Source organism: Physeter macrocephalus, chromosome 14 (genome assembly GCF_002837175.3).
Source record: "Physeter macrocephalus isolate SW-GA chromosome 14, ASM283717v5, whole genome shotgun sequence".
Classification (NCBI taxonomy): domain Eukaryota; kingdom Metazoa; phylum Chordata; class Mammalia; order Artiodactyla; family Physeteridae; genus Physeter; species Physeter macrocephalus.
This window is the reverse complement of record NC_041227.1, coordinates 74,692,977-74,707,808: the sequence shown is the minus strand read 5'-3', so window position 1 is coordinate 74,707,808 and position 14,832 is coordinate 74,692,977. Positions and strand designations below refer to the sequence as shown.

General features: G+C 48.9%; 1 pseudogene; it reads right to left on the bottom strand.

Annotated features, from left to right (window-relative positions):
- Positions 1 to 4,287: 4,287 nt before the first annotated feature.
- On the bottom strand, positions 4,288 to 4,696 carry LOC112063485 (histone H3.3A-like; annotated as a pseudogene).
- Between the last annotated feature and the right edge of the window lie 10,136 nt (positions 4,697 to 14,832).

Below are 14,832 nucleotides of genomic sequence, written 5' to 3'. Positions count from 1 at the left end.
AACTGGTCCGACACTTCGCTGCCGCCTCGAGAGTGTGCAAGCTGGACCCAGACCAGCTCTGCCTGGAGCAGGGGAATAGAGTAACAATAACGAACTGTTAGAGGATTTTCAGGAATCCTGAAGCAGATCCTATGGAAGGAGATACACGGCACGCTGTTCTCCTCTCTGAAGAGTCAGGGGTCCCCAGCTTCCTTGCCTGGGCTTCCTTTCCCTGCCTCCCTGAAACCAGGGTCTAGATGTTTCTTTGGTGGCCTGGACAAGACCACCTTGAAAGAAGCTGGACCCAGTCCAGGTTAATTCTCTAACACTTGGGCAAGAGGCGGGGGCTCCCACCTTCTGGGCCTCTGTCTCCCCCCCCCCCCCCCGCAGCCGCCTCTGGAGTGATGGGCGGGAAGGTCAGAGCTGGCCAGCTGACTGCTGACCTTTGCCAGCTCCCCTGCTGCCTGTAACGATGTTGCCAAGCTTGTTCCGTCAGGTGTTAATGGAAGTTATGAGAAGCAGCCTGGGAAATGCTCGTGAACCAAGCTCAAGAGTTTCCTTAAGAAAGAGGGAGGGTGTGAAGAGCAGGCTCTGGAGCCAGGAGGTCTGTGTCTGAAACCCCGCTCTGGGTGGCCCTGACCAGATCATCTGACCTCTCTGTGCCTCAGTCTCCTCATATGTCAAATGGGCATGGGTTTACTTCCTCAGGTTGTTCTGGGGCTTCAACGAGTTAATATTCATAAAGGGCTTAGAACAGTATCTAGTAGACACTCTATGTAGCCCCATGAAATGATAAAGGCTTTCCCAGAGTGGGCGTTGTGATGATGGACCTTGCAAAGCTTGGGGAAAAGAGGAGTTTCGCAGACATCTGGGACCACTGGATCCTTTTCTGGGGAGCGTGTTGTTTGGTTGGTGTTCCAGACGCGGTGCTCTGGGAAACGCTGGCCTAGTGGGTCAAGGTTAAATGCCTCAGCGGTTATGGTGCCCTCTGCCTTTTGCAAAGGACCTCTGGCTGGGGTCATTTGCAACCTCGCCCTGCAGTTGCCCACCCTGTTGCTGTGGAGGAGCCAGAGAAACACAGAAGGGAGGGTCCTCTCAGGGTTTCGGAATCCCTGAGAGCCTGCTCAGGTTTTCAAGGCCAAGAGTGAGGGATGGGGGCTGGTCCTCTCTCCCAGCAGAGCTTCCACCACTGGGTGGGGTGGGGCGGTGTATGAGCACAGAGGGTCGCCCTCAAAATATGACTGGGGAGCAGGTTGGAGGGTCTGGGGTCCTGAGATGCCCGTGGCGAGTCAGAGGCTGAGGCGTTCTGAGGAGCTTTGTGTCCCGGCAGTGTGACAGCTGAGGGGACCCTGTGTGGCCCGAGGATGGGGGAGAAGGGATCGGGGGACCCACAGCCAGGCCAGCGCTTCCCTTCGTTGACTCAGCGCCTCACAAGTAACCTGAAACTAATAGGATTGGGCTGAGATCAAATGAGGAAATGTGTTTATTAAATATGCAGGCTCATTATTACTCAGCGCAGCCTGCTCACTGGCCGAGGGCCCCACCTTTGCAGCTCCCTCCAGCCCGAGTCCACCCTCTGAACAAGCCTGGGGGCACCAACACTTGCAGGAGGATGGATATTTGCTGAGTGTGTGTGTGTGTGTGTGTGTGTGTGTGTGTGTGTGTGTGTGTGGTGTTGTTTGCACCCATGCCTGGCTGCAGTTTGCAGCCGAAACATTTTATGTCTTTGAAAGGGTCTGGTCCCCTCCCCCTTCCACATTCTGGAAGGTCAGGGACTGTGTGACATTTGCTGAGAAGTCCCCCAGTTCCTAGCACTCAGGAGGCCAGGCAGAGGGGCTTCTCTGCTTGGAGCCATTGTGAAAGGCTCAGGCTTCCCTCTTCCCCAGAGAGTACCTTCTGGAATCTGGCCCTGCTACAGGTTGCCCGCTGACCCTGCCGGCCCCGCTGGCCCCCGGAGGCGCCAGGGCCTTTGGGGAGAAGGTGGCAGTTTCCTTCTGATTTGGCTCCAGCTGTCTGCACCCCCGCCAGTTGCCTCTGGCATCTGACATTTTTGTCATTCCTGCAAGGGCTTATCTGGGGAATCAGCACTTACCTCTTCCTGCCCCTCCCTGATTGACTTGGCCAGACGGCTGATTCTCCCTTCTGAGAGGTCTCAACCTGCCCGGACACCCTCTATTTCTGGGGTCATGGGATCCTGGGCCTCTACAGGGTTTGCCAGGCTCTTTCTCTCTTTTGTCCCCTGGCTGACGTGAAAGTCTTCATGCAAGAGCTCTGAAAACGCACCTTCCTGGAGAGGCAGCTGAACTGATGGGAGAGACCCCTATATCAGGGACTTGGAGGGAGCCCAGTCCAACCCCGTCTAACCTGCTTCTTGTCTCTCTGGGTGCTCTGCTCATCACTGGCTACCTTTTAATCTCAAGCTGCTTCCTGCCTCAGGACCTTTGCACCGCCTTGATCAGTTTTTGCTTTTTCTTGGCCTAGCTAGTTCCTGCTCAAAGCTTAGAGATCCGCTTAAACATCACATCTTCAGGGAAACTTTTGCTGCCCCCCCCTCCACAAGGTAAGGTAAGCCCCTTTTGTTAAATACCCTCAGAGCTTACTCTCGTACTTAGAAGTTCATGATAACTGTAAGTCAATCCTATAATTAATTGATTGATAATTAGTTAACAGTTGTCTATACTAAGACTGTAAATTCTCCGAGGGCAGGGATCTTGTTTGGTGCTGTATCTCTTGGTTCTTGCAGAGTGCCCGGATCACAGAGAGTATCCAGGAAAGGACTAACCACTTTGCAAGCTGTGTTAGTTTCCTACTGCGGCTGTAACAAATGGCCATAAACTTTGTGGATTAAAACCGCACAAATTTATTATCTTACAGTTCTCAAGGTTAGAAGTCTGAAGTGGGTCTCACTGGGATAAAAGGTATTCGCAGGATTGGTCCTTCTGGAGGGTCCAGGGAAGAATCCATTTCCTTGCTCTTTCCAGCTTCTAGAGGCTGCTGGCACTCCTTGACTTATAGCTCCTTCCTCCATCTTCAAAGGGCCTCCTCCAACCTCTCTCTCTGACTCTGATCCTCCTGCCTCCATTTTATAAGACCCTTGTGATTAGGTTGGGCCCACATGGATAATAATCCAGGATCAGCTCCCCACCTCAAGATCCTTAGTTTAATCACACCTGCAAAGTCCTTTTTACCATGTGAGATAACATATTCACAGGTTCCTGGGATTAGGATGGGGCATTATTTAGCCTACAGCACAAATGGAAATGAAAAGGGAAAGATTTGGGGCCTTGAAGAGTTGGATTGAGTTTAGATTTCAAACAGTGTTAAGACTGAAAGTGGCTTTGAGCCTCAAAAACCTGTTAAGACTCAGCCTTGTGTAAAGACTCATGATAAGGGCATGGCCTTCCCACTGAAGTTTTTACAGAGGCTGTGAGGTAGGGATTTAACTTTTGTTTTTTTCCCCCCGCAAACCTCCCCGCACACTTCTACTGAATAATCCATCTATTCCCAATAATTTGAAATGCCACTTTTATCACATACTAAACTTCTCTCTGTACACAGCCCTTTTTCTGAACTCTTAATCTGATCTGGTGCCAAAACTACACTATTTTAATTACTATATCCTTACTCTATGTTTTGTTAGTTGATAGAGCAATTCCTCTTTGCTGTTCATCTTTATCAAAATATTCTTAGCATTTGTACCCTTTTTCTTTTGGGTGAATTTTATTTTATTTTTAAAATTTTATTTATTTATTTTAATAGTTTGATGTATTTTAATAGCAAACTTACAGGAAGAGCACAGAAGACAGACAACATTAAAAACATGTACTTGCATATAGGACAACTCAGTTAGAAAAGTCTAGTGAATGGATGGAATCTATTGTATGATAAAAATGCTACAAACACCATTTAGTTGCAGTCAATAAGAAATTTACTTGTTTTAAAAAAATTAAAAAAAAAATCCAAGTGCTGGCATTGTCCAGAAAAATTTAACAGGTTTATTTGTAATTGTTATAAAGTTGAACTGCTGAAACTTGTTCACTGAAACATTTTGACCTGCATTAATGCTTTATGTCCCCGCACTTATATTAAAAATTCACACACAAATGAAAATGGAAAAACTGCCAATACCTGATTTCTGTCCCCTATTTTTCCACCTGCAATCATATACTTAGGTACCTTTTGACCCCATGGGGGGAAAAAAAATCTAACGTTCAGAACTACCAATAACAGGAAGAGAATTTTTTTTTCTTTCTTTTTTTTTAAAGAATGAAATGTTTCCCATCATAGTCGATTCTTAAGCACCTTCTCCACGTACGCGGCGCGCTATAGCTGGATGTCTTTTGGCATAATTGTTACACGTTTGGCATGGATAGCACACAGGTTGGGGTCTTCAAAAAGGCCAACCAGCTAGGCCTCACTTGCCTCCTGCAAAGCACCAATAGCTGCACTCTGGAAGCGCAGATCTGTTTTGAAGTCCTGAGCAATTTCCCGCACCAGGCGCTGGAAGGGAAGTTTGCAAATCAGAAGTTCAGTGGACTTCTGATAACGTCTAATTTCACGGAGCGCCACGGTACCAGGCCTGTAACGATGAGGTTTCCTCACCCCTCCAGTAAAGGGCGCACTCTTGCGAGCGGCTTTTGTAGCCAGTTGCTTCCTCGGTGCTTTACCACCGGTCGCTTTGCGGGCAGCCTGCTTTGTACGAGGCATGGTAAAGAGACCTCCTGACTTACCCCACTTCTCCTTCCGCTGGAGCTCCGCGAGCTAGAGGCAGCGCTGGCGTTGGAGAGCGACAGCGGCGCGGCGGCAGCAGCAAACACAATTGAAAGATCTTGGGTGAATTTTAGAATCATCTTTTCTTGTACTATAAAACATGCTGTTGGGATTTTGATCTAGGCTGTGTTGACTTAATGGATTAATAGAATTCAATGTTTATAATACTGCGTGTTTTTCAGTCTTTCTGCTCCATTTATCCAGAGCTTGTTAGATTTATTCTTAGGCATTTTGTAGTTTTTATTGATATCGTGAGTGAGTTCTTTTTGTTCCCAGACACTTTTAAATGTTGACGTCTGGCAAATAGGAAAGCTGTTGATTTGGGGTACGTTGATTTTATGTCCTGCTACCATAAGACATTAAAAAAAATATTTTAATGGTTTTTCAGGTGGTTCCCTAGGGTTTTTGAGGTAGAGAATCCTCTAGTCTTCCAATCTGTGTGTGTGCGTGTGTGTGTGTGCGTGTGTATGTTTGTGTGCACGCATGTGCGTGTTCTCTGATCCTGAAACCAAGAAAATTATGTGCCCACATTTTGACCAAGTGTATTCCTACAAAGAAAAACGTTCTCATTGAAGTCAGAACGTAATGCTGGAGAAGACACTGAGATTATTCAAGAATATGGCTAAATAATCAAAATAGCTTAAATATTATCCTGGGTGAAGTGATGGAATCAGAGTCAGGTGTGCGTGTGTGTGTGTGCGTGTGTATGTTTGTGTGTGTGCGTGTGTGTGTGTGCGTGTGTATGTTTGTGTGTGTGCGTGTGTGTGTGTGCGTGTGTATGTTTGTGTGTGTGCGTGTGTGTGTGTGCGTGTGTATGTTTGTGTGTGTGCGTGTGTGTGTTGGTCACTGTGTAAGTCAACATCTTGGCTGAGTTGGAAGAATGAGGCTTCAGCTTTCTTACAGAGGATGGTGAGGTAGAGGGCTCGCCATCTTGCCCGTGCAATGCCTGGACCCTCACGCCGCGTCATGGAGAGAGGGAGGAAAGTGGGCTGTGGCTTGGTCTCCCCCAGAGTCACTTTCTCTGCTCCCTCATTCCTCCTTGTTTACTCTGAAGAGAGGCAGACAATGTGTGGGTCCTGGACGTGGTTAGAAGATGATGGTATATTTGCCTCACTTCTTGGTTTATAGATAGGATATTTTTGGAGTCCGAGGACCCAGGATTCACCCACCTTTCCCTCCCTTTCATCCCCCCTTTATTAAACAAATAGCCTAATAATAGACTGCGGTTTCTAGACTCCTTGTAGGGCCAATCATTCCGATGAGGCTAAATTATTTCTGCCATTATTACGCATCTGCCCTCTCCCTCCCCATCAGTGACAACTTATTCTTCCTGAAAACAGCCCCGGTCCTAGACCATGAGCTGTCAGCTTCTGTTTGGTCTATCTCTTTTTCTCTAACAAAGCCAGCATCTGTTTGAAGCGGGTGGGGAGGCAGGTGCTGAGCTGGGAGTGGGGAGCATGTGAATTCCTCCCTCCCCCCACCCAGCTTGCCCTATGCCGGGAAATGCAGTGAAAATGAAAACCAAGGGCCATCTCGTTGAGCAGAGCCAAGGACATGAACCTATGTCCTTCCACACTAGTGCCCAGGTAGATGGTGTTCCCTGAAAACCACAGGTGGCCCAAAGCATTCCTAAGGCGAGAGAGCAGTGTTTCAGACTGGCATGACACTCTTTTATAGACCGATGCCAGCTGTACTTTAGTCCATGCGTTAGCTGTCCAGTTGCTTCGTATGGACTGGGGCGGGCCGTGTGGGCCGACCCTGGTCCTCTGCACCCGTTGGTGGGGAAATCACAGGGGCAGCTAAGACTGAGTCACAGCTGTGTCCCAGAGAATACAGAGGGCCCAAGTCATCAGTGCCTGGGATCTTGGCGCATCCTAGCAGGGAAGCTTCGGGGGGGCCTGGGATTGTCTGCCTTGGTTATCGCCATATTCCTGGAATCTGCCCATATGGAGCCAGAAATAGGTGATAAAGCCAAGTAGGTTCATGCTGGGTGGGCATCTGCCATCTGTGAGTAGGTAGGCAGGTCAGTTTATAAAGGTTCAGCGAAGTTGGGCTGCGGTGGGTGGTCCCGAAAGCACAGACCTAATACTCAGAACTTTGGAGTCAGGCAAATTGACATCAGAACCTTGGCCCCTCGTCTAGCTGTGGGCAAGTTCCTGTTACCTTGCATCAGTTTACACATCTGTGAGATGGGACTAATCCTAGCCAGTTCCTGTGGGAGCATTCAGTGAGCTGTTTGAATCAGGGCTGTGTGTTCTACTTGGAATCTAGAGTGAACAGTGGCCCCTGGGGTGGGTTGTTCTGCCTTCCGGATGGCGGAGCACCTGGCCATGTGGCTGCCACGGGCAGCTTTCCCCAGGTCGTGTCCTGGCTTGCTTTATTCTTGTTTCATGTGCTTGTTCTGCAGCTGGGCTTCGAGCCCCTTGGGGTCAGGAGCCCAATCCTAGATGGCTTTGTCTGCCCCAGCAGGTAACCCGGGGCTGAGCATGGAGCGTGGGCTCAAACAATCCCTTATTGAGTCAACGGCAGCCCAACTGGGACACCACAGTTGCTTTCTAGGCCAAGAAGTCCAAGTCACTCAGGATCCTGGAGTTGCGTTCTAACCTGGAATGAACCAGGGAGTGAACAGGGCCCCGCTGGGCCATGACACAGTGTGAGGGTCCAGGCATTGCACGAGCAAGGGGTTTGGAAGGAAAGTTCAATTCCCTGGCTGGCCGTTGGCAGGGAGGCGGGAGGGCTGGAAGTTGTCTGCCTGCTGGCCCGGGGCAGCTGCATGTGGGGACAGCTGTCTCAGCTTCGGACATAGGATCTGCCCCAAGATTAATAACAGAGCCTGGCCATGCCCGTGGGGAGCAGAGAGGGGCTTGGGTTACCGCGCACCAGGAAATTCGCCTGCCCCACTGACAGTGGGTGGGTAGCCGGCAGGATGGATGGGCTCTGGGGGCTGGGGGGTGTCTGGGCAAGACAGCTCAGTGCGGGCCCAGCCAAATGCACCCCGACGGGATGCAAGCTGACCCTCCCAAGGGCCGCTTTCTTTCCGCTGGACCCGAAACCGGCAGGAGCTGATCTCCAAGAATTATGTGAAGCGTTGGGAATGGAAACCAAATGTTGGTGTCAGGTAGAGAAAGCTGATGGAAGCTCTCGGCCCAGCAGGCCTGGGAGCAGCAGGGGTTGGGGCTCCGGTGGCCAGCACAGATGTTTAGGTGAAAGGGGCCTGACATATTCTTTCAAAAAAGGTTTATTTTCCCCCTGATTATATTTATCATAGATCATTCGGAAAATATGGAAAAGTGGAAAGAAAGAAATCATTTATAATTCCATTTTTGTAGGTTTAAAATTTTTAATTCTTTTTATTGTGATAGAGTACACACAACTTAAAATTTACCACCTTAATCACTTTTACATGAACAGTTCACTAGCATTAAGTATATTCACATTGCTGTGCAACCATCACCACTATCATCTCCAGACCCTTTTCATCTTGCAAAACAGAAACTGTGCAACCATTAGACACTAACCCCCCATTTCCTCCTCCCTGCCAGCCCCTGGCAACTGCCATTCTACTTTCTCTCTCTATGGTTTTGACTACTCTAGGTACCTTGTATAAGTAGAATCATACAGTATTGGTCCTTTTGTAACTAGCATATTTCACTTAGCATAATGTCCTCAAGGCTCATCCATGCTCTAGCATGTGTCAAAATTTCCTCCATTTTTAAGGCTGAATAATATTCCATCGTATGGGTGGACCACATTTTGTTTATCCATTCATCTGTTGATGGTTTCTTCCACCTTCTGGCTGTTGTAAATAATGCTGATAAGGACATGGGTGTACACATTTCTCTGAGGCTCTGCTTTCAATTCTTTTGGCTAGATACCTAGAAGTGGAATTGCTGGGTCATATGGTAGTTCTATTTTTAACTTTTTTGAGGAACTATCATACTGTTTCCCATGGTGGCTGCACAATTTTATGTTCCCACTAACAGGGCAAATGGGTTCCGATTTCTCCGCATCCTTACCAACACTTGTTATTTTGTAAATTTTTTTTGGATAGTAGTCACCCTAATGGGTGTGAAGCGGTGGTTTTGATTTGTATTTCTCCAATGATTAGTGATGTTTAGCATCTTTTCACGTGCTTATTGGCCATTTGTTCATCATCTGTAGAGAAATGTCTGTTTAAGTCCTTTGCCCAATTTTGAATCAGGTTGTTGTCGTTGTTGTTATTGTTGTTGAATTGTCAGTGTTCTTTATATATTCTGGATATTAACCCCTCATCAGATATGTGATTTGCAAATATTTTCTCCCATTGTGTGGGTTGCCTTTTCACTCTGTTGACTGTGTTCTTTGATGCATAAAAGTTTTAAATGTTGATATAGTCCAATTTATCTATATTTTCTTTTGTTGCCTGTGCTTTTCATGTCATATCCAAGAAATCATTGCCAAATCCAGTGTCAAGAAGCTTTGGCCCTACATTTTCTTTTCTATTTTGCCCTAGGAGTTTTATTCTTTTAGGACTTACATTTAAGTCTTTGATCCATTTTGAGTAAATTTTTGTAAATGGTGTAAGGTAAGGGTTCAATGTCATTCTATTACAACGTCATTCTATTACATGTGTACAATTTTCCCAACACATTTTGTTGAAAAGACTGTCCTTTCCCAATAATTCCATTTTTGAGAGGCATATTTCCTTTGGTCTTTGCTGTGTACTTGCATATATATACATATGTATAATCTTGGGTCCTGCCTTTTAACACATTCGCCTGGAAGCCTCAATGAAGCGGTCTTCAGTCATTATGTAGATATTCCAGATGCCCAGGGTTTAGCAGGGACTGTTAAACGGTTGCTGAGTGTGCAGAAATGGTTCAGAGGAGGTCACTGTCTTCAAGGTCCAATAGAGGAGACTAAATGCACAATTATCACAGGAGGTCTGGAGTCCCAAAAGTCTGGACAAAGGGATACAAGGAAACAGGGGCAGGAGCAATGTGGTACCCAGGACAGCTGGGGAGGATTCCCAAAGGGGGTGACATTTGAGGTGCCTTGGAGGAAGAAGAGGCAGAGATGGGGAAGACTGAGGACAAGGAGTGAGCAAAGGCCCAGCAAGAGGGTGGGAGGGGGCCTGGCATGGTGTGGCCCTGGGTTCTGAGGACGAGAGACAGCAGCAAGGATGGAGGTGAGCATGGTTCATCCTGGGGGCCATGAGGAGCCTCTGGAGGTCTGGAAGGATTGGAGTGGAGTGATGTGGGCCACCAGATATGATGCCCATCAGAGCCTTGCAGCCATATAAAGTCAGGGGCTCATGCTATGTCACCAGTCTGCAGAGAGATGAGTACAGCTTGGCAAACGGTAAAATGGTAAGATGGCAAATGGTAAAACCTTCCGGAGAATATCTCACCAGTCACAATTCACCACCACCCTCTTTCAAGGCTTGTGGAGGCTGAGGCATAATGTAGCACAGGGGACGTGATCTTGCCTGGGGGTTTGTTTCTGAGGGTAGTATAATTTGGTGGCCAAGGGTCTGACTCGTAGTTTGAGTCCTGCTTCTACCACCTGCCAGCTGTGCGACCCAGGAGAAACCATTTCTTCTCCGCAGGCCTCGATTTCCTCATCTGTAAAGTGGGGACAACCATCATATCTACCCCAAAAGTGGAGGAGAAGATTTATAATAGACTTTATCACATTAGGAATTATTATTATTTTTAAAATTAATTAATTAATTTTATTTTTGGCTGCGTTGGGTCTTTGTTGCTGCGCACAGGCTTTCTCTAGTTGCGGCGAGTGAGGGCTACCTTCATTGCAGTGCGCCGGCTTCTCATTGCGGTGGCTTCTCTTGTTGCAGAGCAACGGTTCTAGGCACGTAGGCTCAGTAGTTGTGGCGCACGGGCTTAGTTGTTCTGTGGCATGTGGGATCTTCCCGAACCAGGGCTCGAACCCGTGACCCCTGCATTGGCGGGTGGATTCTTAACCACTGTGCCACCAGGGAAGTCCCGGAGGAGAAGATTAAACAAGAAAAGTCTTTAAAGCACTTGGTATTATCCATCTTGGATCATGTGTTTTAACTTTTAGTTTCATTTGTAAACTTTTATGAAAGTTGCATATGTACATAGTTTCAAGAACCAAATAGTTCTACAAGGCTTAAAATGAAAAACAACAGCCCTCCATCATCCACTTCCTTTCTCATGTTCTCCGGAGACAACCACTCCAACTCTTTTAACTTTTCATATTTTTAGTATTTGCACCCACATCTCTAAGATACGTAGTTACATTGCTACAGCTTTATTTTTCTGTTTTGGGCATTAGGTGTCAGTTTTCCACTATGAAAGATGAGAGTGGAGCATCTTCCACACGCTGCCCTCCCCTTCGCACACATTTCCTGTGCCCCCATTTTCCCAAGACACTTTATGTCACAATTCTAGTTAGCACAATACTCAGGTCTTACATTCTATGCCAAGTGACAGCTGAGCCATGCAGTGTACTATGATGGCTTTTCCTGAACACATTTTTGACCCTTCTTGTTTTTGTTCACTTAGCTTTTCTGTGTTTTTATGAATTCATCTCCAAACTCTCTCCCAGCTGTGCAGATTTCCTCCTGACACTTCATGAGCTATTCCATTACTTTCATCTTCTTGCAGCAATTGCTCCTTGAACCTCTGATCTGCTGCCGTCTGGGCAGGTAGAAACCTACAATTTTGGGGTTGCTCTTCACCAACAACCTGGGGATTTCCTTTGCCCCAAGCTTCCTCCCTGTATTGGGCCCCCTTTTTCCTACAGTTCATATCCACTCTTTTTGGTTTGCTCCCTCATTGTGATGGAACACATCCTCCAGTAGCTTTCTGAGAAAAGGTGGCATGTTTACGAGGCTTAAGGTTAGGTGTTCTACCCAAGAGCCAAGGCTGAGACATTTATGTATTTCTCCTGCCTGCCTTGTCCATGGGGCTTTACACCAGGGTCTCCCACTGACTTCCCATCATCCTCAGGCTAGACTGCCAGGGATCCATAAACCCAGCAATGTGAGCTTATCCCTCTGAATTCATACTTTTTATTAGTTTCTGGCCTCTTACAAATTCCTTTCCTTTCTCTCCAACTTAGCCATGCACTCAGTAATATGTATTTTTGATATTTTAACCAGCATCATTAGTTGTGCTGAACCAGGAAGGATTTTGTGCACAAGATAAGGGCCTTGGGTGGGGGAGGGGAGGAGGGACCCTCTGGGGAAGATAAGAACCGGAGCCTTTCTCCAAAGGCCACAGAGAAAATTGCCTGTAGGGAATTCACACTCAAACACTCCAGGTGGGCCTAGGAGTACCAGGAACTATGGAGTTGACTGAGGCAAAGTCAACTTTGCATGGTCCAGGGGCTCATATGGGTCAGACACCCCCTGGGAGCAAAGACCCAAACTTCAGCCCAGTCACAGGTGCAAACAACCGGGGACAAAAGCAAGGGACAAATAAGTGAACACACAAGTGAACGCCTGACCCACCATCTTCCGGGAAACTGAGGCACTGGCCTCACCTCTCCTCAGGGGCAGGTCTATAATTCCGAGGGGTCCTGGAGCAAAGTCCTCTTCTGTGCTTCGTTCCCACCAGACCAGCTTTCCAGAAGCCACTTTAAGGAAGCCACAGAGGCCACCAGCTTTAGGGGTCTTGCTTTTTCCTTTGAAGTGGGAGCGGGTGGAGAAGGAGTTTTCCAGAAAATTCCTTGAGGCAGCCTCAATGTAAATATCTGGTGAGGTCTTAGGAATTGGGAACTGCTTCTCTGGGCCTGGGAAGCTGAGGGCCCGCTGCAGAGGGCTTGGGTGGAGGGCTGGGAAAGGGCCTGGCCAGCCGGGGCCTCCCACACACCCCCAGAGCTCCGCTCCCCTCTCTCCTCCCCTGCGGCTCCAGGAGTCCCTCGGAAGAGCATCCCCCCTCTGTAGGTCTCCTCTTTGGCCTGTGCCCTTTGCCCCCACCCTGCCTCTCCAGCCTGACCTGCTAACCAAAGCCTTCTGTGCGAGGTCAGCGCTGCCTGGCGGATGCCTGGGGGATGGGGAAGCGGAAGGAAAGGGGGATGGGGAGGGCCCCAGCCTGCAGAGCCCGAGCAGATGGCGAAGAAAAGAGGCTTGTTTGCCTCGCCGGGGGTCCGGTTCCAGTACAAGAGGGGAGTTTCTCCAGTCTCGGGAGTTTGCTTGCACACAAGCACACGTGGGAATGTGTGTGTGGTGGGGGGTGGGTCACCCCCTTTTTGCTGGAAGTGCTGGGGCCTGCTGGGGATTCTGGTTGTTGTTTGCCTTCCTGAAGGCCTGAGTTTGTCTGGGCTGTGAATTCATCCCGGGCAGGGGCCACGACCCACCCCCCAGTTCCTGTGTAGCCTGGGTGTGTGTCGGCACAGATCTGGTTGAGTGACAGCTGCACCCAGGAGACTTCAGGAGGAAAAGAGAGTCTTCGTCTTCTCCAAGGCTCTCTGGGGGAGGGAGCGATCTCTGCATTTGGACCCAGTTCTAGAGGCCTCAGAGCTTAGAGACAGCGTCTGTCCTGCTCACTGAAGTCCCTGGAACATCCTCGATGCCTAATTACAATGGCAAACACTTCATCCGTGCTTATCCTGTGCCAGGCGGTCTTCTTCCTGGGTTACGTATACTGACTCATTCCTCACAATGACCCCACAGGTTAGGTGCTGGTATTATCCCCATTTTCTAGGTAGGGAAACTGAGGCCCAGGGAGGGAGAAGTCACTCTGGGCTTCACAGCAGAGCTGGGATGTGGGAGGTGGGTGCCGAGGCGGGAGGGTTCTCCAGATTGGTGGAAACCGCAGGAGCAGAGGTGCCCCGAGGGCAGCGGGTCTGGCCCTTGTGAGCCATCCGCACCCACCCCTGCCTCCTGTCTGTAGGCACCTTCCAACAGTTCCTTTCTTTTCGTATCAGCTGTTTTGTACTGCATGCCTTCTGTGTTAACTAGGGACCAAGTTTCCCCAAACCAGGCTTATGGTCACGTCTGGGAACCCCGGAGAGGTGGCAAAGGTCTGTGACCCAGTTCCCACTTGCCGGAACTGCACCTCCCTCCACAGGCCTGGTGTGGCCACCGCTCGGCTTTGTGGCTTGGGGCCAACCCTGTGTAGGAGGTGGAATAAAAGCCCCCAGAGATGTCCACATTCTGCTCCCCAGAGCCTGTGACTAGGTTACCTTAGGCGATAAAAGCGACTTTGCAGATGTGACTAAATGAAGGCTATTGAGGTGGAAGATGTGCCTAGATTCCAGGTGAGCACAAGCTAATCACAGCGCCCTTCTAAGAGGGAGGCAGGAGGGCAGATGTGACGACGGAATTAAGAGGTCAGAGTGATGTGAGGAAGGGGCCTTGAGCCAAGAACCGCAGGCAGCCTCCAGAAGCCGGAAAAGACTCGGGACAGATTCTCCCCTAGAGCCTCCAGAGGGAACCAGCCCCACCGATGTCAGCCCCGCCGACACCTTGATTCCGGCTCAGTGAGACTGATTTTGGACTCCTGGCCTCCAGAGCTGTAAGATAATAAATATAGATCGTTTTACATTGCTCAGTTGATGGTAATTTGTTACAGCAGCCCTAGCGCACCAACACACCATGTGCCCGCTCTGAACCACAGTCTTTTCATCTGGACGATGGTCACAGCACCCACGTCCTGACTCCAAGGCTCTGGGGATCAGAGAGCAGGAGACCTTCCGCTCTTCTGGGCTGTTGCTGGAACTTTCTGTCACCTAAAGCAGGTTTCTGCCCATCAGTGGATGAATGGACAAAGAACAGGTGGTACTGAAGTGCAGTGGAATATCATTCAGCCTTTAAAAAGGAGAAAATCGTGCAATTTGTGACAACATGGATGGAACTGGAAGACAGAATACTAAATGAAATAGGCTAGATGCAGACGGACAAATACTGCATGAGACCACTTACAGGAGGGACCTAAAATGGTCAAATTTATAGAAGCAGAGAGTGGAATGGTGGGGGGAGGGGCAATGGGGAGGTACTAGTCAAAGGCTACAAAGATGAGTAAGTGGGGCTTCCCTGGTGGCGCAGTGGTTGCGCGTCCGCCTGCCGATGCAGGGGAACCGGGTTCGCGCCCCGGTCCGGGAGGATCCCACGTGCCG